This window comes from Pleurodeles waltl, unplaced genomic scaffold (genome assembly GCF_031143425.1).
Source record: "Pleurodeles waltl isolate 20211129_DDA unplaced genomic scaffold, aPleWal1.hap1.20221129 scaffold_69, whole genome shotgun sequence".
Classification (NCBI taxonomy): domain Eukaryota; kingdom Metazoa; phylum Chordata; class Amphibia; order Caudata; family Salamandridae; genus Pleurodeles; species Pleurodeles waltl.
The window spans coordinates 884,653-907,500 of NW_027150390.1; the positions used below are offsets into that span (position 1 = coordinate 884,653).

A 22,848-nucleotide genomic window follows, 5' to 3' on the forward strand; every position below is an offset into this window, starting at 1 on the left:
CTGCTGTTTGTAAAATATAAAAATTTCAGGACATAGAAAGTCGCAGACGGGACTTTTGGGATGCCTGCCTATGTCTTTGTTTATTATTTATCTAATAGCTGAGTAATCTGGTCAAGATATTTCTCTTTTTTTTAACATTTTGCGTTAGAATAGCTACAGCTTGCTTAATGTATAAATATTAGCACTGCGTTGGCCGGGAATCAAACCCAAGTCAACTGCTTGGAAGGCAGCTATGCTCACCACTATACCACCAACGCTCCATGGCATATGTTTTTTTTAAACTCTAGACATCACAACCCTGAGTTCAATGACTATATTGCACCAGTATCAGAGGTATTTTTGGTTTAGAGACCAACATGAAAATCAGGAAAAAAGTTCTTGCAACTGCTAAGGAACTGGAGATTGAAACCAATGCAAAAGCTGCGCAGAAAAGGAGAAAGGGAAAGCAGCAGTTCAAATCATTGAAATAAGCATATATTGGCAGCAAGGGAAAAACAGCAGGGTAGAGAAAGAAAACAGCTCCACAAAATTCACAGGAGATTGATAATAGCAGGACAAAAAAAGGGAATAATAACGTTCCAAGCAGGCTCAGAAAGAAGTGCGAGGGTCCCATCTTTCTTTAATGGTCATAACTGTGCATCATTTCCTTTGAAGTGTAGGGTTGATTCTCTGAACATCTGTCTCCCTGACTTTGAGCAGAGACCGATAGTTGAGCAGTCTCTTCCCACAAAAAGCTGGCACAAGCCTGCTGTTTTCCGCTCTGGCAGCGTGGAAACGAGAGAGTGGTCCTCACAAGAAAAAAAATCAATCCATGCTAGCAGAGGATGGTTTCGATCCATCGACCTCTGGGTTATGGGCCCTGCACGCTTCCGCTGCGCCACTCTGCTTCCTGTTCATAATGCTCTGGTTATGCAGATCAGGAGCCTTCAGAGGAGTGGCATGGGATCGCTGGAGCTATTCTGGCAGGGCTCTCACCTCATTTGCCTAAGAATGTCACAAGGCATGCTGGGTGCAGAAAATCTTCGCCTTCCCCTCTCACAGTCAGTTATAGGGGAAAGTCAAGGCCCTCTCAGTCACTAGCCATGTCACGCCTTTGTCAAGACAGAAGCACCCCCACCCGCTCCTTCTCTGTGATCCTGCGCTACCATGCTCAGGTTTTGGCCTTACCTGGGAGACAGGGGTGCACCCAGTGAGGGCTTGCCCGGTATGAGCGTTTGGGAGCGTTCGGGACGTGAGTGGACTTAGGACTGGAAGTTCTGTCCATTCAAAGCAGCCAACCTTCCTGGTGCAGACAGGGGCTGTTCCCTTGGGTTTCTTTCACCTTGCTCTCGGATAAATTTGGTTGTATGCTGCAGTTGCCTGCGATGACTAAAAGGTGGCGCTGCTTTCAGGTAAGAGCACAAATATGCAGAAAATGTTGGGGACTTTTGCCACATTTATCGGTGGTGGGTCTCGCACATGTTTTCCAGGGGAGAGATATTGACCTGAAACACTTTTTACTGCAGAGATGCTGCAGTTCTAAAGGCTGGTCGGGCAGAAGGGCTTAGACGTTTCATTGCCTGCCCCCCTGCAGCCCATTTATTACCAGCAGTTGTGAGTGGTGACTGCTGTATGTAAAATATAAAAATTTCAGGACATAGAAAGTCGCAGACGGAGCTTTTGGGATGCCTGCCTATGTCTTTGTTTATTATTTATCTAATAGCTGAGTAATCTGGTCAAGATATTTCTCTTTTTTTTAACATATTGCGTTAGAATAGCTACAGCTTGCTTAATGTATAAATATTAGCACTGCATTGGCCGGGAATCGAACCCGGGTCAACTGCTTGGAAGGCAGCTATGCTCACCACTATACCACCAACGCTCCATGACATATGTTTTTTTTAAACTCTAGACATCACAACCCTGAGTTCAATGACTATATTGCACCAGTATCAGAGGTATTTTTGGTTTACAGACCAACATGAAAATCAGTAAAAAAGTTCTTGCAACTGCTAAGGAACTGGAGATTGAAACCAATGCAAAAGCTGCGCAGAAAAGGAGAAAGGGAAAGCAGCAGTTCAAATCATTGAAATAAGCATATATTGGCAGCAAGGGAAAAACAGCAGGGTAGAGAAAGAAAACAGCTCCACGAAATTCACAGGAGATTGATAATAGCAGGACAAAAAAAGGGAATAATAACGTTCCAAGCAGGCTCAGAAAGAAGTGCGAGGGTCCCATCTTTCGTTAATGGTCATAACTGTGCATCATTTCCTTTGAAGTGTAGGGTTGATTCTCTGACCATCTGTCTCCCTGACTTTGAGCAGAGACCGATAGTTGAGCAGTCTCCTCCCACAAAAAGCTGGCACAAGCCTGCTGTTTTCCGCTCTGGCAGCGTGGAAACGATAGAGTGGTCCTCACAAGAAAAAAAATCAATCCATGCTAGCAGAGGATGGTTTCGATCCATCGACCTCTGGGTTATGGCCCCAGCACGCTTCCGCTGCGCCACTCTGCTTCCTGCTCAAAATGCTGTGGTTATGCAGATCAGGAGCCTTCAGAGGAGTGGCATGGGATCGCTGGAGCTATTCTGGCAGGGCTCTCACCTCATTTGCCTAAGAATGTCACAAGGCATGCTGGGTGCAGAAAATCTTCGCCTTCCCCTCTCACAGTCAGTCATAGGTGAAAGTCAAGGCCCTCTCAGTCACTAGCCATGTCACGCCTTTGTCAAGACAGAAGCACGCCCACCCGCTCCTTCTCTGTGATCCTGCGCTACCATGCTCAGGTTTTGGCCTTACCTGGGAGCCAGAGGTGCACCCGGTGAGGGCTTGCCCGGTATGAGCGTTCGGGACGTGAGTGGACTTAGGACTGGAAGTTCTGTCCATTCGAAGCAGCCAACCTTCCTGCTGCAGACAGGGGCTGTTCCCTTGGGTTTCTTTCACCTTGCTCTCGGATAAATTTGGTTGTATGCTGCAGTTGCCTGCGATGACTACAAGGTGGCGCTGCTTTCAGGTAAGAGCACAAATATGCAGAAAATGTTGGGGACTTTTGCCACATTTATCGGTGGTGGGTCTCGCACATTTTTTCCAGGGGAGAGATATTGACCTGAAACACTTTTTACTGCAGAGATGCTGCAGTTCTAAAGGCTGGTCGGGCAGAAGGGCTTAGCCGTTTCATTGCCTGCCCCCCTGCAGCCCATTTATTACCAGCAGTTGTGAGTGGTGACTGCTGTTTGTAAAATATAAAAATTTCAGGACATAGAAAGTCACAGACGGGGCTTTTAGGATGCCTGCCTATGTCTTTGTTTATTATTTATCTAATAGCTGAGTAATCTGGTCAAGATATTTCTCTTTTTTTTAACATATTGCGTTAGAATAGCTACAGCTTGCTTAATGTATAAATATTAGCACTGCGTTGGCCAGGAATCAAACCCGGGTCAACTGCTTGGAAAGCAGCTATGCTCACCACTATACCACCAACGCTCCGAGGCATATGTTTTTTTTAAACTCTAGACATCACAACCCTGAGTTCAATGACTATATTGCACCAGTATCAGAGGTATTTTTGGTTTACAGACCAACATGAAAATCAGGAAAAAAGTTCTTGCAACTGCTAAGGAACTGGAGATTGAAACCAATGCAAAAGCTGCGCAGAAAAGGAGAAAGGGAAAGCAGCAGTTCAAATCATTGAAATAAGCATATATTGGCAGCAAGGGAAAAACAGCAGGGTAGAGAAAGAAAACAGCTCCACGAAATTCACAGGAGATTGATAATAGCAGGACAAAAAAAGGGAATAATAACGTTCCAAGCAGCCTCAGAAAGAAGTGCGAGGGTCCCATCTTTCGTTAATGGTCATAACTGTGCATCATTTCCTTTGAAGTGTAGGGTTGATTCTCTGACCATCTGTCTCCCTGACTTTGAGCAGAGACCGATAGTTGAGTAGTCTCTTCCCACAAAAAGCTGGCACAAGCCTGCTGTTTTCCGCTATGGCAGCGTGGAAACGAGAGAGTGGTCCTCACAAGAAAAAAAATCAATCCATGCTAGCAGAGGATGGTTTCGATCCATCGACCTCTGGGCCCAGCACGCTTCCGCTGCGCCACTCTGCTACCTGCTCAAAATGCTGTGGTTATGCAGATCAGGAGCCTTCAGAGGAGTGGCATGGGATCGCTGGAGCTATTCTGGCAGGGCTCTCACCTCATTTGCCTAAGAATGTCACAAGGAATGCTGGGTGCAGAAAATCTTTGCCTTCCCCTCTCACAGTCAGTCATAGGGGAAAGTCAAGGCCCTCTCAGTCACTAGCCATGTCACGCCTTTGTCAAGACAGAAGCACCCCCACCCGCTCCTTCTCTGTGATCCTGCGCTACCATGCTCAGGTTTTGGCCTTACCTGGGAGCCAGAGGTGCACCCGGTGAGGGCTTGCCCGGTATGAGCGTTTGGGAGCGTTCTGGAGGTTAGTGGACTTAGGACTGGAAGTTCTGTCCATTCGAAGCAGCCAACCTTCCTGCTGCAGACAGGGGCTGTTCCCTTGGGTTTCTTTCACCTTGCTCTCCGATAAATTTGGTTGTATGCTGCAGTTGCCTGCAATGACTACAAGGTGGCGCTGCTTTCAGGTAAGAGCACAAATATGCAGAAAATGTTGGGGACTTTTGCCACATTTATCAGTGGTGGGTCTCGCACATTTTTTCCAGGGGAGAGATATTGACCTGAAACACTTTTTACTGCAGAGATGCTGCAGTTCTAAAGGCTGGTCGGGCAGAAGGGCTTAGCCGTTTCATTGCCTGCCCCCCTGCAGCCCATTTATTACCAGCAGTTGTGAGTGGTGACTGCTGTTTGTAAAATATAAAAATTTCAGGACATAGAAAGTCGCAGACGGGGCTTTTGGGATGCCTGCCTATGTCTTTGTTTATTATTTATCTAATAGCTGAGTAATCTGGTCAAGATATTTCTCTTTTTTTTAACATATTGCGTTAGAATAGCTACAGCTTGCTTAATGTATAAATATTAGCACTGCGTTGGCCGGGAATCGAACCCGGGTCAACTGCTTGGAAGGCAGCTATGCTCACCAGTATACCACCAACGCTCCGTGGCATATGTTTTTTTTAAACTCTAGACATCACAACCCTGAGTTCAATGACTATATTGCACCAGTATCAGAGGTATTTTTGGTTTACAGACCAACATGAAAATCAGGAAAAAAGTTCTTGCAACTGCTAAGGAACTGGAGATTGAAACCAATGCAAAAGCTGCGCAGAAAAGGAGAAAGGGAAAGCAGCAGTTCAAATCATTGAAATAAGCATATATTGGCAGCAAGGGAAAAACAGCAGGGTAGAGAAAGAAAACAGCTCCACGAAATTCACAGGAGATTGATAATAGCAGGACAAAAAAAGGGAATAATAACGTTCCAAGCAGCCTCAGAAAGAAGTGCGAGGGTCCCATCTTTCGTTAATGGTCATAACTGTGCATCATTTCCTTTGAAGTGTAGGGTTGATTCTCTGACCATCTGTCTCCCTGACTTTGAGCAGAGACCGATAGTTGAGCAGTCTCTTCCCACAAAAAGCTGGCACAAGCCTGCTGTTTTCCGCTCTGGCAGCGTGGAAACGAGAGAGTGGTCCTCACAAGAAAAAAAAATCAATCCATGCTAGCAGAGGATGGTTTCGATCCATCGACCTCTGGGTTATGGGCCCAGCACGCTTCCGCTGCGCCACTCTGCTTCCTGCTCAAAATGCTGTGGTTATGCAGATCAGGAGCCTTCAGAGGAGTGGCATGGGATCGCTGGAGCTATTCTGGCAGGGCTCTCACCTCATTTGCCTAAGAATGTCACAAGGCATGCTGGGTGCAGAAAATCTTCGCCTTCCCCTCTCACAGTCAGTCATAGGGGAAAGTCAAGGCCCTCTCAGTCACTAGCCATGTCATGCCTTTGTCAAGAAAGAAGCACCCCCACCCGCTCCTTCTCTGTGATCCTGCGCTACCATGCTCAGGTTTTGGCCTTACCTGGGAGCCAGAGGTGCACCCGGTGAGGGCTTGCCCGGTATGAGCGTTCGGGACGTGAGTGGACTTAGGACTGGAAGTTCTGTCCATTCGAAGCAGCCAACCTTCCTGCTGCAGACAGGGGCTGTTCCCTTGGGTTTCTTTCACCTTGCTCTCGGATAAATTTGGTTGTATGCTGCAGTTGCCTGCGATGACTACAAGGTGGCGCTGCTTTCAGGTAAGAGCACAAATATGCAGAAAATGTTGGGGACTTTTGCCACATTTATCGGTGGTGGGTCTCGCACATTTTTTCCAGGGGAGAGATATTGACCTGAAACACTTTTTACTGCAGAGATGCTGCAGTTCTAAAGGCTGGTCGGGCAGAAGGGCTTAGCCGTTTCATTGCCTGCCCCCCTGCAGCCCATTTATTACCAGCAGTTGTGAGTGGTGACTGCTGTTTGTAAAATATAAAAATTTCAGGACATAGAAAGTCGCAGACGGGACTTTTGGGATGCCTGCCTATGTCTTTGTTTATTATTTATCTAATAGCTGAGTAATCTGGTCAAGATATTTCTCTTTTTTTTAACATTTTGCGTTAGAATAGCTACAGCTTGCTTAATGTATAAATATTAGCACTGCGTTGGCCGGGAATCAAACCCAAGTCAACTGCTTGGAAGGCAGCTATGCTCACCACTATACCACCAACGCTCCATGGCATATGTTTTTTTTAAACTCTAGACATCACAACCCTGAGTTCAATGACTATATTGCACCAGTATCAGAGGTATTTTTGGTTTAGAGACCAACATGAAAATCAGGAAAAAAGTTCTTGCAACTGCTAAGGAACTGGAGATTGAAACCAATGCAAAAGCTGCGCAGAAAAGGAGAAAGGGAAAGCAGCAGTTCAAATCATTGAAATAAGCATATATTGGCAGCAAGGGAAAAACAGCAGGGTAGAGAAAGAAAACAGCTCCACAAAATTCACAGGAGATTGATAATAGCAGGACAAAAAAAGGGAATAATAACGTTCCAAGCAGGCTCAGAAAGAAGTGCGAGGGTCCCATCTTTCTTTAATGGTCATAACTGTGCATCATTTCCTTTGAAGTGTAGGGTTGATTCTCTGAACATCTGTCTCCCTGACTTTGAGCAGAGACCGATAGTTGAGCAGTCTCTTCCCACAAAAAGCTGGCACAAGCCTGCTGTTTTCCGCTCTGGCAGCGTGGAAACGAGAGAGTGGTCCTCACAAGAAAAAAAATCAATCCATGCTAGCAGAGGATGGTTTCGATCCATCGACCTCTGGGTTATGGGCCCTGCACGCTTCCGCTGCGCCACTCTGCTTCCTGTTCATAATGCTCTGGTTATGCAGATCAGGAGCCTTCAGAGGAGTGGCATGGGATCGCTGGAGCTATTCTGGCAGGGCTCTCACCTCATTTGCCTAAGAATGTCACAAGGCATGCTGGGTGCAGAAAATCTTCGCCTTCCCCTCTCACAGTCAGTTATAGGGGAAAGTCAAGGCCCTCTCAGTCACTAGCCATGTCACGCCTTTGTCAAGACAGAAGCACCCCCACCCGCTCCTTCTCTGTGATCCTGCGCTACCATGCTCAGGTTTTGGCCTTACCTGGGAGACAGGGGTGCACCCAGTGAGGGCTTGCCCGGTATGAGCGTTTGGGAGCGTTCGGGACGTGAGTGGACTTAGGACTGGAAGTTCTGTCCATTCAAAGCAGCCAACCTTCCTGGTGCAGACAGGGGCTGTTCCCTTGGGTTTCTTTCACCTTGCTCTCGGATAAATTTGGTTGTATGCTGCAGTTGCCTGCGATGACTAAAAGGTGGCGCTGCTTTCAGGTAAGAGCACAAATATGCAGAAAATGTTGGGGACTTTTGCCACATTTATCGGTGGTGGGTCTCGCACATGTTTTCCAGGGGAGAGATATTGACCTGAAACACTTTTTACTGCAGAGATGCTGCAGTTCTAAAGGCTGGTCGGGCAGAAGGGCTTAGACGTTTCATTGCCTGCCCCCCTGCAGCCCATTTATTACCAGCAGTTGTGAGTGGTGACTGCTGTATGTAAAATATAAAAATTTCAGGACATAGAAAGTCGCAGACGGAGCTTTTGGGATGCCTGCCTATGTCTTTGTTTATTATTTATCTAATAGCTGAGTAATCTGGTCAAGATATTTCTCTTTTTTTTAACATATTGCGTTAGAATAGCTACAGCTTGCTTAATGTATAAATATTAGCACTGCATTGGCCGGGAATCGAACCCGGGTCAACTGCTTGGAAGGCAGCTATGCTCACCACTATACCACCAACGCTCCATGACATATGTTTTTTTTAAACTCTAGACATCACAACCCTGAGTTCAATGACTATATTGCACCAGTATCAGAGGTATTTTTGGTTTACAGACCAACATGAAAATCAGTAAAAAAGTTCTTGCAACTGCTAAGGAACTGGAGATTGAAACCAATGCAAAAGCTGCGCAGAAAAGGAGAAAGGGAAAGCAGCAGTTCAAATCATTGAAATAAGCATATATTGGCAGCAAGGGAAAAACAGCAGGGTAGAGAAAGAAAACAGCTCCACGAAATTCACAGGAGATTGATAATAGCAGGACAAAAAAAGGGAATAATAACGTTCCAAGCAGGCTCAGAAAGAAGTGCGAGGGTCCCATCTTTCGTTAATGGTCATAACTGTGCATCATTTCCTTTGAAGTGTAGGGTTGATTCTCTGACCATCTGTCTCCCTGACTTTGAGCAGAGACCGATAGTTGAGCAGTCTCCTCCCACAAAAAGCTGGCACAAGCCTGCTGTTTTCCGCTCTGGCAGCGTGGAAACGATAGAGTGGTCCTCACAAGAAAAAAAATCAATCCATGCTAGCAGAGGATGGTTTCGATCCATCGACCTCTGGGTTATGGCCCCAGCACGCTTCCGCTGCGCCACTCTGCTTCCTGCTCAAAATGCTGTGGTTATGCAGATCAGGAGCCTTCAGAGGAGTGGCATGGGATCGCTGGAGCTATTCTGGCAGGGCTCTCACCTCATTTGCCTAAGAATGTCACAAGGCATGCTGGGTGCAGAAAATCTTCGCCTTCCCCTCTCACAGTCAGTCATAGGTGAAAGTCAAGGCCCTCTCAGTCACTAGCCATGTCACGCCTTTGTCAAGACAGAAGCACGCCCACCCGCTCCTTCTCTGTGATCCTGCGCTACCATGCTCAGGTTTTGGCCTTACCTGGGAGCCAGAGGTGCACCCGGTGAGGGCTTGCCCGGTATGAGCGTTCGGGACGTGAGTGGACTTAGGACTGGAAGTTCTGTCCATTCGAAGCAGCCAACCTTCCTGCTGCAGACAGGGGCTGTTCCCTTGGGTTTCTTTCACCTTGCTCTCGGATAAATTTGGTTGTATGCTGCAGTTGCCTGCGATGACTACAAGGTGGCGCTGCTTTCAGGTAAGAGCACAAATATGCAGAAAATGTTGGGGACTTTTGCCACATTTATCGGTGGTGGGTCTCGCACATTTTTTCCAGGGGAGAGATATTGACCTGAAACACTTTTTACTGCAGAGATGCTGCAGTTCTAAAGGCTGGTCGGGCAGAAGGGCTTAGCCGTTTCATTGCCTGCCCCCCTGCAGCCCATTTATTACCAGCAGTTGTGAGTGGTGACTGCTGTTTGTAAAATATAAAAATTTCAGGACATAGAAAGTCACAGACGGGGCTTTTAGGATGCCTGCCTATGTCTTTGTTTATTATTTATCTAATAGCTGAGTAATCTGGTCAAGATATTTCTCTTTTTTTTAACATATTGCGTTAGAATAGCTACAGCTTGCTTAATGTATAAATATTAGCACTGCGTTGGCCAGGAATCGAACCCGGGTCAACTGCTTGGAAGGCAGCTATGCTCACCACTATACCACCAACGCTCCGTGGCATATGTTTTTTTTAAACTCTAGACATCACAACCCTGAGTTCAATGACTATATTGCACCAGTATCAGAGGTATTTTTGGTTTACAGACCAACATGAAAATCAGGAAAAAAGTTCTTGCAACTGCTAAGGAACTGGAGATTGAAACCAATGCAAAAGCTGCGCAGAAAAGGAGAAAGGGAAAGCAGCAGTTCAAATCATTGAAATAAGCATATATTGGCAGCAAGGGAAAAACAGCAGGGTAGAGAAAGAAAACATCTCCACGAAATTCACAGGAGATTGATAATAGCAGGACAAAAAAAGGGAATAATAACGTTCCAAGCAGGCTCAGAAAGAAGTGCGAGGGTCCCATCTTTCTTTAATGGTCATAACTGTGTATCATTTCCTTTGAAGTGTAGGGTTGATTCTCTGACCATCTGTCTCCCTGACTTTGAGCAGAGACCGATAGTTGAGCAGTCTCTTCCCACAAAAAGCTGGCACAAGCCTGCTGTTTTCCGCTCTGGCAGCGTGGAAACGAGAGAGTGGTCCTCACAAGAAAAAAAATCAATCCATGCTAGCAGAGGATGGTTTCGATCCATCGACCTCTGGGTTATGGGCCCAGCACGCTAATGCTGCGCCACTCTGCTTCCTGCTCAAAATGCTGTGGTTATGCAGATCAGGAGCCTTCAGAGGAGTGGCATGGGATCGCTGGAGCTATTCTGGCAGGGCTCTCACCTCATTTGCCTAAGAATGTCACAAGGCATGCTGGGTGCAGAAAATCTTCGCCTTCCCCTCTCACAGTCAGTCATAGGGGAAAGTCAAGGCCCTCTCAGTCACTAGCCATGTCACGCCTTTGTCAAGACAGAAGCACCCCCACCCGATCCTTCTCTGTGATCCTGCGCTACCATGCTCAGGTTTTGGCCTTACCTGGGAGCCAGAGGTGCACCCGGTGAGGGCTTGCCCGGTATGAGCGTTCGGGACGTGAGTGGACTTAGGACTGGAAGTTCTGTCCATTCGAAGCAGCCAACCTTCCTGCTGCAGACAGGGGCTGTTCCCTTGGGTTTCTTATACCTTGCTCTCGGATAAATTTGGTTGTATGCTGCAGTTGCCTGCGATGACTACAAGGTGGCACTGCTTTCAGGTAAGAGCACAAATATGCAGAAAATGTTGGGGACTTTTGCCACATTTATCGGTGGTGGGTCTCGCACATTTTTTCCAGGGGAGAGATATTGACCTGAAACACTTTTTACTGCAGAGATGCTGCAGTTCTAAAGGCTGGTCGGGCAGAAGGGCTTAGCCGTTTCATTGCCTGCCCCCCTGCAGCCCATTTATTACCAGCAGTTGTGAGTGGTGACTGCTGTTTGTAAAATATAAAAATTTCAGGACATAGAAAGTCGCAGACGGGGCTTTTGGGATGCCTGCCTATGTCTTTGTTTATTATTTATCTAATAGCTGAGTAATCTGGTCAAGATATTTCTCTTTTTTTTAACATATTGCGTTAGAATAGCTAAAGCTTGCTTAATGTATAAATATTAGCTCTGCGTTGGCCGGGAATCGAACCCGGGTCAACTGCTTGGAAGGCAGCTATGCTCACCACTATACCACCAACGCTCCGTGGCATATGTTTTTTTTAAACTCTAGACATCACAACCCTGAGTTCAATTACTATATTGCACCAGTATCAGAGGTATTTTTGGTTTACAGACCAACATGAAAATCAGGAAAAAAGTTCTTGCAACTGCTAAGGAACTGGAGATTGAAACCAATGCAAAAGCTGCGCAGAAAAGGAGAAATGGAAAGCAGCAGTTCAAATCATTGAAATAAGCATATATTGGCAGCAAGGGAAAAACAGCAGGGTAGAGAAAGAAAACAGCTCCACGAAATTCACAGGAGATTGATAATAGCAGGACAAAAAAAGGGAATAATAACGTTCCAAGCAGGCTCAGAAAGAAGTGCGAGGGTCCCATCTTTCTTTAATGGTCATAACTGTGCATCATTTCCTTTGAAGTGTAGGGTTGATTCTCTGACCATCTGTCTCCCTGACTTTGAGCAGAGACCGATAGTTGAGCAGTCTCTTCCCACAAAAAGCTGGCACAAGCCTGCTGTTTTCCGCTCTGGCAGCGTGGAAACGAGAGAGTGGTCCTCACAAGAAAAAAAATCAATCCATGCTAGCAGAGGATGGTTTCGATCCATTGACTTCTGGGTTATGGGCCCAGCATGCTTCCGCTGCACCACTCTGCTTCCTGTTCAAAATGCTGTGGTTATGCAGATCAGGAGCCTTCAGAGGAGTGGCATGGGATCGCTGGAGCTATTCTGGCAGGGCTCTCACCTCATTTGCCTAAGAATGTCACAAGGCATGCTGGGTGCAGAAAATCTTCGCCTTCCCCTCTCACAGTCAGTCATAGGGGAAAGTCAAGGCCCTCTCAGTCACTAGCCATGTCACGCCTTTGTCAAGACAGAAGCACCCCCACCGCTCCTTCTCTGTGATCCTGCGCTACCATGCTCAGGTTTTGGCCTTACCTGGGAGCCAGAGGTGCACCCGGTGAAGTTTGCCCGGTATGAGCGTTTGGGAGCGTTCGGGACGTGAGTGGACTTAGGACTGGAAGTTCTGTCCATTCGAAGCAGCCAACCTTCCTGCTGCAGACAGGGTCTGTTCCCTTGGGTTTCTTTCACCTTGCTCTCGGATAAATTTGGTTGTATGCTGCAGTTGCCTGCGATGACTACAAGGTGGCACTGCTTTCAGGTAAGAGCACAAATATGCAGAAAATGTTGGGGACTTTTGCCACATTTATCGGTGGTGGGTCTCGCACATTTTTTCCAGGGGAGAGATATTGACCTGAAACACTATTTACTGCAGAGATGCTGCAGTTCTAAAGGCTGGTCGGGCAGAACGGCTTAGCCGTTTCATTGCCTGCCCCCCTGCAGCCCATTTATTACCAGCAGTTGTGAGTGGTGACTGCTGTTTGTAAAATATAAAAATTTCAGGACATAGAAAGTCGCAGACGGGGCTTTTGGGATGCCTGCCTATGTCTTTGTTTATTATTTATCTAATAGCTGAGTAATCTGGTCTAGATATTTCTCTTTTTTTTAACATATTGCGTTAGAATAGCTAAAGCTTGCTTAATGTATAAATATTAGCTCTGCGTTGGCCGGGAATCGAACCCGGGTCAACTGCTTGGAAGGCAGCTATGCTCGCCACTATACCACCAACGCTCCGTGGCATATGTTTTTTTTAAACTCTAGACATCACAACCCTGAGTTCAATGACTATATTGCACCAGTATCAGAGGTATTTTTGGTTTACAGACCAACATGAAAATCAGGAAAAAAGTTCTTGCAACTGCTAATGAACTGGAGATTGAAACCAATGCAAAAGCTGCGCAGAAAAGGAGAAATGGAAAGCAGCAGTTCAAATCATTGAAATAAGCATATATTGGCAGCAAGGGAAAAACAGCAGGGTAGAGAAAGAAAACAGCTCCACGAAATTCACAGGAGATTGATAATAGCAGGACAAAAAAAGGGAATAATAACATTCCAAGCAGGCTCAGAAAGAAGTGCGAATGTCCCATCTTTTGTTAATGGTCATAACTGTGCATCATTTCCTTTGAAGTGTAGGGTTGATTCTCTGACCATCTGTCTCCCTGACTTTGAGCAGAGACCGATAGTTGAGCAGTCTCTTCCCACAAAAAGCTGGCACAAGCCTGCTGTTTTCCGCTCTGGCAGCGTGGAAACGAGAGAGTGGTCCTCACAAGAAAAAAAATCAATCCATGCTAGCAGAGGATGGTTTCGATCCATCAACCTCTGGGTTATGGTCCCAGCACGCTTCCGCTGCGCCACTCTGCTTCCTGCTCAAAATGCTGTGGTTATGCAGATCAGGAGCCTTCAGAGGAGTGGCATGGGATCGCTGGAGCTATTCTGGCAGGGCTCTCACCTCATTTGCCTAAGAATGTCACAAGGCATGCTGGGTGCCGAAAATCTTCGCCTTCCCCTCTCACAGTCAGTCATAGGGGAAAGTCAAGGCCCTCTCAGTCACTAGCCATGTCACGCCTTTGTCAAGACAGAAGCACCCCCACCCGCTCCTTCTCTGTGATCCTACGCTACCATGCTCAGGTTTTGGCCTTACCTGGGAGCCAGAGGTGCACCCGGTGAGGGCTTGCCCGGTATGAGCGTTTGAGAGCGTTTGGGACGTGAGTGGACTTAGGACTGGAAGTTCTGTCCATTCGAAGCAGCCAACCTTCCTGCTGCAGACAGGGGCTGTTCCCTTGGGTTTCTTTCACCTTGCTCTCCGATAAATTTGGTTGTATGCTGCAGTTGCCTGCAATGACTACAAGGTGGCGCTGCTTTCAGGTAAGAGCACAAATATGCAGAAAATGTTGGGGACTTTTGCCACATTTATCGGTGGTGGGTCTCGCACATTTTTTCCAGGGGAGAGATATTGACCTGAAACACTTTTTACTGCAGAGATGCTGCAGTTCTAAAGGCTGGTCGGGCAGAAGGGCTTAGCCGTTTCATTGCCTGCCCCCCTGCAGCCCATTTATTACCAGCAGTTGTGAGTGGTGACTGCTGTTTGTAAAATATAAAAATTTCAGGACATAGAAAGTCGCAGACGGGACTTTTGGGATGCCTGCCTATGTCTTTGTTTATTATTTATCTAATAGCTGAGTAATCTGGTCAAGATATTTCTCTTTTTTTTAACATTTTGCGTTAGAATAGCTACAGCTTGCTTAATGTATAAATATTAGCACTGCGTTGGCCGGGAATCAAACCCAAGTCAACTGCTTGGAAGGCAGCTATGCTCACCACTATACCACCAACGCTCCATGGCATATGTTTTTTTTAAACTCTAGACATCACAACCCTGAGTTCAATGACTATATTGCACCAGTATCAGAGGTATTTTTGGTTTAGAGACCAACATGAAAATCAGGAAAAAAGTTCTTGCAACTGCTAAGGAACTGGAGATTGAAACCAATGCAAAAGCTGCGCAGAAAAGGAGAAAGGGAAAGCAGCAGTTCAAATCATTGAAATAAGCATATATTGGCAGCAAGGGAAAAACAGCAGGGTAGAGAAAGAAAACAGCTCCACAAAATTCACAGGAGATTGATAATAGCAGGACAAAAAAAGGGAATAATAACGTTCCAAGCAGGCTCAGAAAGAAGTGCGAGGGTCCCATCTTTCTTTAATGGTCATAACTGTGCATCATTTCCTTTGAAGTGTAGGGTTGATTCTCTGAACATCTGTCTCCCTGACTTTGAGCAGAGACCGATAGTTGAGCAGTCTCTTCCCACAAAAAGCTGGCACAAGCCTGCTGTTTTCCGCTCTGGCAGCGTGGAAACGAGAGAGTGGTCCTCACAAGAAAAAAAATCAATCCATGCTAGCAGAGGATGGTTTCGATCCATCGACCTCTGTGTTATGGGCCCTGCACGCTTCCGCTGCGCCACTCTGCTTACTGTTCATAATGCTCTGGTTATGCAGATCAGGAGCCTTCAGAGGAGTGGCATGGGATTCGCTGGAGCTATTCTGGCAGGGCTCTCACCTCATTTGCCTAAGAATGTCACAAGGCATGCTGGGTGCAGAAAATCTTCGCCTTCCCCTCTCACAGTCAGTTATAGGGGAAAGTCAAGGCCCTCTCAGTCACTAGCCATGTCACGCCTTTGTCAAGACAGAAGCACCCCCACCCGCTCCTTCTCTGTGATCCTGCGCTACCATGCTCAGGTTTTGGCCTTACCTGGGAGACAGGGGTGCACCCAGTGAGGGCTTGCCCGGTATGAGCGTTTGGGAGCGTTCGGGACGTGAGTGGACTTAGGACTGGAAGTTCTGTCCATTCGAAGCAGCCAACCTTCCTGGTGCAGACAGGGGCTGTTCCCTTGGGTTTCTTTCACCTTGCTCTCGGATAAATTTGGTTGTATGCTGCAGTTGCCTGCGATGACTAAAAGGTGGCGCTGCTTTCAGGTAAGAGCACAAATATGCAGAAAATGTTGGGGACTTTTGCCACATTTATCGGTGGTGGGTCTCGCACATGTTTTCCAGGGGAGAGATATTGACCTGAAACACTTTTTACTGCAGAGATGCTGCAGTTCTAAAGGCTGGTCGGGCAGAAGGGCTTAGACGTTTCATTGCCTGCCCCCCTGCAGCCCATTTATTACCAGCAGTTGTGAGTGGTGACTGCTGTATGTAAAATATAAAAATTTCAGGACATAGAAAGTCGCAGACGGAGCTTTTGGGATGCCTGCCTATGTCTTTGTTTATTATTTATCTAATAGCTGAGTAATCTGGTCAAGATATTTCTCTTTTTTTTAACATATTGCGTTAGAATAGCTACAGCTTGCTTAATGTATAAATATTAGCACTGCGTTGGCCGGGAATCGAACCCGGGTCAACTGCTTGGAAGGCAGCTATGCTCACCACTATACCACCAACGCTCCATGACATATGTTTTTTTTAAACTCTAGACATCACAACCCTGAGTTCAATGACTATATTGCACCAGTATCAGAGGTATTTTTGGTTTACAGACCAACATGAAAATCAGTAAAAAAGTTCTTGCAACTGCTAAGGAACTGGAGATTGAAACCAATGCAAAAGCTGCGCAGAAAAGGAGAAAGGGAAAGCAGCAGTTCAAATCATTGAAATAAGCATATATTGGCAGCAAGGGAAAAACAGCAGGGTAGAGAAAGAAAACAGCTCCACGAAATTCACAGGAGATTGATAATAGCAGGACAAAAAAAGGGAATAATAACGTTCCAAGCAGGCTCAGAAAGAAGTGCGAGGGTCCCATCTTTCGTTAATGGTCATAACTGTGCATCATTTCCTTTGAAGTGTAGGGTTGATTCTCTGACCATCTGTCTCCCTGACTTTGAGCAGAGACCGATAGTTGAGCAGTCTCTTCCCACAAAAAGCTGGCACAAGCCTGCTGTTTTCCGCTCTGGCAGCGTGGAAACGATAGAGTGGTCCTCACAAGAAAAAAAATCAATCCATGCTAGCAGAGGATGGTTTCGATCCATCGACCTCTGGGTTATGGCCCAAGCACGCTTCCGCTGCGCCACTCTGCTTCCTGCTCAAAATGCTGTGGTTATGCAGATCAGGAGCCTTCAGAGGAGTGGCATGGGATCGCTGGAGCTATTCTGGCAGGGCTCTCACCTCATTTGCCTAAGAATGTCACAAGGCATGCTGGGTGCAGAAAATCTTCGCCTTCCCCTCTCACAGTCAGTCATAGGTGAAAGTCAAGGCCCTCTCAGTCACTAGCCATGTCACGCCTTTGTCAAGACAGAAGCACGCCCACCCGCTCCTTCTCTGTGATCCTGCGCTACCATGCTCAGGTTTTGGCCTTACCTGGGAGCCAGAGGTGCACCCGGTGAGGGCTTGCCCGGTATGAGCGTTCGGGACGTGAGTGGACTTAGGACTGGAAGTTCTGTCCATTCGAAGCAGCCAACCTTCCTGCTGCAGACAGGGGCTGTTCCCTTGGGTTTCTTTCACCTTGCTCTCGGATAAATTTGGTTGTATGCTGCAGTTGCCTGCGATGACTACAAGGTGGCGCTGCTTTCAGGTAAGAGCACAAATATGCAGAAAATGTTGGGGACTTTTGCCACATTTATCGGTGGTGGGTCTCGCACATTTTTTCCAGGGGAGAGATATTGACCTGAAACACTTTTTACTGCAGAGATGCTGCAGTTCTAAAGGCTGGTCGGGCAGAAGGGCTTAGCCGTTTCATTGCCTGCCCCCCTGCAGCCCATTTATTACCAGCAGTTGTGAGTGGTGACTGCTGTTTGTAAAATATAAAAATTTCAGGACATAGAAAGTCACAGACGGGGCTTTTAGGATGCCTGCCTATGTCTTTGTTTATTATTTATCTAATAGCTGAGTAATCTGGTCAAGATATTTCTCTTTTTTTTAACATTTTGCGTTAGAATAGCTACAGCTTGCTTAATGTATAAATATTAGCACTGCGTTGGCCAGGAATCGAACCCGGGTCAACTGCTTGGAAGGCAGCTATGCTCACCACTATACCACCAACGCTCCATGGCATATGTTTTTTTTAAACTCTAGACATCACAACCCTGAGTTCAATGACTATATTGCACCAGTATCAGAGGTATTTTTGGTTTACAGACCAACATGAAAATCAGGAAAAAAGTTCTTGCAACTGCTAAGGAACTGGAGATTGAAACCAATGCAAAAGCTGCGCAGAAAAGGAGAAAGGGAAAGCAGCAGTTCAAATCATTGAAATAAGCATATATTGGCAGCAAGGGAAAAACAGCAGGGTAGAGAAAGAAAACAGCTCCACGAAATTCACAGGAGATTGATAATAGCAGGACAAAAAAAGGGAATAATAACGTTCCAAGCAGGCTCAGAAAGAAGTGCGAGGGTCCCATCTTTCTTTAATGGTCATAACTGTGCATCATTTCCTTTGAAGTGTAGGGTTGATTCTCTGACCATCTGTCTCCCTGACTTTGAGCAGAGACCGATAGTTGAGCAGTCTCTTCCCACAAAAAGCTGGCACAAGCCTGCTGTTTTCCGCTCTGGCAGCGTGGAAACGAGAGAGTGGTCCTCACAAGAAAAAAAATCAATCCATGCTAGCAGAGGATGGTTTCGATCCATCGACCTCTGGGTTACGGGCCCAACACGCTTACGCTGCGCCACTCTGCTTCCTGCTCAAAATGCTGTGGTTATGCAGATCAGGAGCCTTCAGAGGAGTGGCATGGGATCGCTGGAGCTATTCTGGCAGGGCTCTCACCTCATTTGCCTAAGAATGTCACAAGGCATGCTGGGTGCAGAAAATCTTCGCCTTCCCCTCTCACAGTCAGTCATAGGGGAAAGTCAAGGCCCTCTCAGTCACTAGCCATGTCACGCCTTTGTCAAGACAGAAGCACCCCCACCCGATCCTTCTCTGTGATCCTGCGCTACCATGCTCAGGTTTTGGCCTTACCTGGGAGCCAGAGGTGCACCCGGTGAGGGCTTGCCCGGTATGAGCGTTCGGGATGTGAGTGGACTTAGGACTGGAAGTTCTGTCCATTCGAAGCAGCCAACCTTCCTGCTGCAGACAGGGGCTGTTCCCTTGGGTTTCTTTCACCTTGCTCTCGGATAAATTTGGTTGTATGCTGCAGTTGCCTGCGATGACTACAAGGTGGCACTGCTTTCAGGTAAGAGCACAAATATGCAGAAAATGTTGGGGACTTTTGCCACATTTATCGGTGGTGGGTCTCGCACATTTTTTCCAGGGGAGAGATATTGACCTGAAACACTTTTTACTGCAGAGATGCTGCAGTTCTAAAGGCTGGTCGGGCAGAAGGGCTTAGCCGTTTCATTGCCTGCCCCCCTGCAGCCCATTTATTACCAGCAGTTGTGAGTGGTGACTGCTGTTTGTAAAATATAAAAATTTCAGGACATAGAAAGTCGCAGACGGGGCTTTTGGGATGCCTGCCTATGTCTTTGTTTATTATTTATCTAATAGCTGAGTAATCTGGTCAAGATATTTCTCTTTTTTTTAACATATTGCGTTAGAATAGCTAAAGCTTGCTTAATGTATAAATATTAGCTCTGCGTTGGCCGGGAATCGAACCCGGGTCAACTGCTTGGAAGGCAGCTATGCTCACCACTATACCACCAACGCTCCGTGGCATATGTTTTTTTTAAACTCTAGACATCACAACCCTGAGTTCAATTACTATATTGCACCAGTATCAGAGGTATTTTTGGTTTACAGACCAACATGAAAATCAGGAAAAAAGTTCTTGCAACTGCTAAGGAACTGGAGATTGAAACCAATGCAAAAGCTGCGCAGAAAAGGAGAAATGGAAAGCAGCAGTTCAAATCATTGAAATAAGCATATATTGGCAGCAAGGGAAAAACAGCAGGGTAGAGAAAGAAAACAGCTCCACGAAATTCACAGGAGATTGATAATAGCAGGACAAAAAAAGGGAATAATAACGTTCCAAGCAGGCTCAGAAAGAAGTGCGAGGGTCCCATCTTTCTTTAATGGTCATAACTGTGCATCATTTCCTTTGAAGTGTAGGGTTGATTCTCTGACCATCTGTCTCCCTGACTTTGAGCAGAGACCGATAGTTGAGCAGTCTCTTCCCACAAAAAGCTGGCACAAGCCTGCTGTTTTCCGCTCTGGCAGCGTGGAAACGAGAGAGTGGTCCTCACAAGAAAAAAAATCAATCCATGCTAGCAGAGGATGGTTTCGATCCATTGACTTCTGGGTTATGGGCCCAGCATGCTTCCGCTGCACCACTCTGCTTCCTGTTCAAAATGCTGTGGTTATGCAGATCAGGAGCCTTCAGAGGAGTGGCATGGGATCGCTGGAGCTATTCTGGCAGGGCTCTCACCTCATTTGCCTAAGAATGTCACAAGGCATGCTGGGTGCAGAAAATCTTCGCCTTCCCCTCTCACAGTCAGTCATAGGGGAAAGTCAAGGCCCTCTCAGTCACTAGCCATGTCACGCCTTTGTCAAGACAGAAGCACCCCCACCGCTCCTTCTCTGTGATCCTGCGCTACCATGCTCAGGTTTTGGCCTTACCTGGGAGCCAGAGGTGCACCCGGTGAAGTTTGCCCGGTATGAGCGTTTGGGAGCGTTCGGGACGTGAGTGGACTTAGGACTGGAAGTTCTGTCCATTCGAAGCAGCCAACCTTCCTGCTGCAGACAGGGTCTGTTCCCTTGGGTTTCTTTCACCTTGCTCTCGGATAAATTTGGTTGTATGCTGCAGTTGCCTGCGATGACTACAAGGTGGCACTGCTTTCAGGTAAGAGCACAAATATGCAGAAAATGTTGGGGACTTTTGCCACATTTATCGGTGGTGGGTCTCGCACATTTTTTCCAGGGGAGAGATATTGACCTGAAACACTATTTACTGCAGAGATGCTGCAGTTCTAAAGGCTGGTCGGGCAGAACGGCTTAGCCGTTTCATTGCCTGCCCCCCTGCAGCCCATTTATTACCAGCAGTTGTGAGTGGTGACTGCTGTTTGTAAAATATAAAAATTTCAGGACATAGAAAGTCGCAGACGGGGCTTTTGGGATGCCTGCCTATGTCTTTGTTTATTATTTATCTAATAGCTGAGTAATCTGGTCAAGATATTTCTCTTTTTTTTAACATATTGCGTTAGAATAGCTAAAGCTTGCTTAATGTATAAATATTAGCTCTGCGTTGGCCGGGAATCGAACCCGGCTCAACTGCTTGGAAGGCAGCTATGCTCGCCACTATACCACCAACGCTCCGTGGCATATGTTTTTTTTAAACTCTAGACATCACAACCCTGAGTTCAATGACTATATTGCACCAGTATCAGAGGTATTTTTGGTTTACAGACCAACATGAAAATCAGGAAAAAAGTTCTTGCAACTGCTAATGAACTGGAGATTGAAACCAATGCAAAAGCTGCGCAGAAAAGGAGAAATGGAAAGCAGCAGTTCAAATCATTGAAATAAGCATATATTGGCAGCAAGGGAAAAACAGCAGGGTAGAGAAAGAAAACAGCTCCACGAAATTCACAGGAGATTGATAATAGCAGGACAAAAAAAGGGAATAATAACATTCCAAGCAGGCTCAGAAAGAAGTGCGAATGTCCCATCTTTTGTTAATGGTCATAACTGTGCATCATTTCCTTTGAAGTGTAGGGTTGATTCTCTGACCATCTGTCTCCCTGACTTTGAGCAGAGACCGATAGTTGAGCAGTCTCTTCCCACAAAAAGCTGGCACAAGCCTGCTGTTTTCCGCTCTGGCAGCGTGGAAACGAGAGAGTGGTCCTCACAAGAAAAAAAATCAATCCATGCTAGCAGAGGATGGTTTCGATCCATCAACCTCTGGGTTATGGTCCCAGCACGCTTCCGCTGCGCCACTCTGCTTCCTGCTCAAAATGCTGTGGTTATGCAGATCAGGAGCCTTCAGAGGAGTGGCATGGGATCGCTGGAGCTATTCTGGCAGGGCTCTCACCTCATTTGCCTAAGAATGTCACAAGGCATGCTGGGTGCCGAAAATCTTCGCCTTCCCCTCTCACAGTCAGTCATAGGGGAAAGTCAAGGCCCTCTCAGTCACTAGCCATGTCACGCCTTTGTCAAGACAGAAGCACCCCCACCCGCTCCTTCTCTGTGATCCTACGCTACCATGCTCAGGTTTTGGCCTTACCTGGGAGCCAGAGGTGCACCCGGTGAGGGCTTGCCCGGTATGAGCGTTTGAGAGCGTTTGGGACGTGAGTGGACTTAGGACTGGAAGTTCTGTCCATTCGAAGCAGCCAACCTTCCTGCTGCAGACAGGGGCTGTTCCCTTGGGTTTCTTTCACCTTGCTCTCCGATAAATTTGGTTGTATGCTGCAGTTGCCTGCAATGACTACAAGGTGGCGCTGCTTTCAGGTAAGAGCACAAATATGCAGAAAATGTTGGGGACTTTTGCCACATTTATCGGTGGTGGGTCTCGCACATTTTTTCCAGGGGAGAGATATTGACCTGAAACACTTTTTACTGCAGAGATGCTGCAGTTCTAAAGGCTGGTCGGGCAGAAGGGCTTAGCCGTTTCATTGCCTGCCCCCCTGCAGCCCATTTATTACCAGCAGTTGTGAGTGGTGACTGCTGTTTGTAAAATATAAAAATTTCAGGACATAGAAAGTCGCAGACGGGGCTTTTGGGATGCCTGCCTATGTCTTTGTTTATTATTTATCTAATAGCTGAGTAATCTGGTCAAGATATTTCTCTTTTTTTTAACATATTGCGTTAGAATAGCTACAGCTTGCTTAATGTATAAATATTAGCACTGCGTTGGCTGGGAATCGAACCCGGGTCAACTGCTTGGAAGGCAGCTATGCTCACCACTATACCACCAACGCTCCGTGGCATATGTTTTTTTTAAACTCTAGACATCACAACCCTGAGTTCAATGACTATATTGCACCAGTATCAGAGGTATTTTTGGTTTACAGACCAACATGAAAATCAGGAAAAAAGTTCTTGCAACTGCTAAGGAACTGGAGATTGAAACCAATGCAAAAGCTGCACAGAAAAGGAGAAAGGGAAAGCAGCAGTTCAAATCA

At 46.6% G+C, this 22,848-nt stretch overlaps 6 non-coding genes across 6 annotated transcripts; all 6 read right to left on the reverse strand.

Annotated features, from left to right (window-relative positions):
• Nucleotides 1-1,789: 1,789 nt before the first annotated feature.
• On the reverse strand, nt 1,790-1,861 carry TRNAG-UCC (transfer RNA glycine (anticodon UCC)). Its single transcript has one exon. It is a non-coding gene; the product is annotated as a tRNA-Gly (tRNA).
• Nucleotides 1,862-8,179: 6,318 nt separating this feature from the next.
• TRNAG-UCC (transfer RNA glycine (anticodon UCC)) lies at nt 8,180-8,251 on the reverse strand. Its single transcript has one exon. It is a non-coding gene; the product is annotated as a tRNA-Gly (tRNA).
• Nucleotides 8,252-11,367: 3,116 nt separating this feature from the next.
• TRNAG-UCC (transfer RNA glycine (anticodon UCC)) lies at nt 11,368-11,439 on the reverse strand. The gene has a single exon. It is a non-coding gene; the product is annotated as a tRNA-Gly (tRNA).
• A 1,530-nt stretch (nt 11,440-12,969) lies between these two features.
• Nucleotides 12,970-13,041, reverse strand: TRNAG-UCC (transfer RNA glycine (anticodon UCC)). Its single transcript has one exon. It is a non-coding gene; the product is annotated as a tRNA-Gly (tRNA).
• A 3,137-nt stretch (nt 13,042-16,178) lies between these two features.
• TRNAG-UCC (transfer RNA glycine (anticodon UCC)) lies at nt 16,179-16,250 on the reverse strand. The gene has a single exon. It is a non-coding gene; the product is annotated as a tRNA-Gly (tRNA).
• Nucleotides 16,251-19,366: 3,116 nt separating this feature from the next.
• TRNAG-UCC (transfer RNA glycine (anticodon UCC)) lies at nt 19,367-19,438 on the reverse strand. Its single transcript has one exon. It is a non-coding gene; the product is annotated as a tRNA-Gly (tRNA).
• Between the last annotated feature and the right edge of the window lie 3,410 nt (nt 19,439-22,848).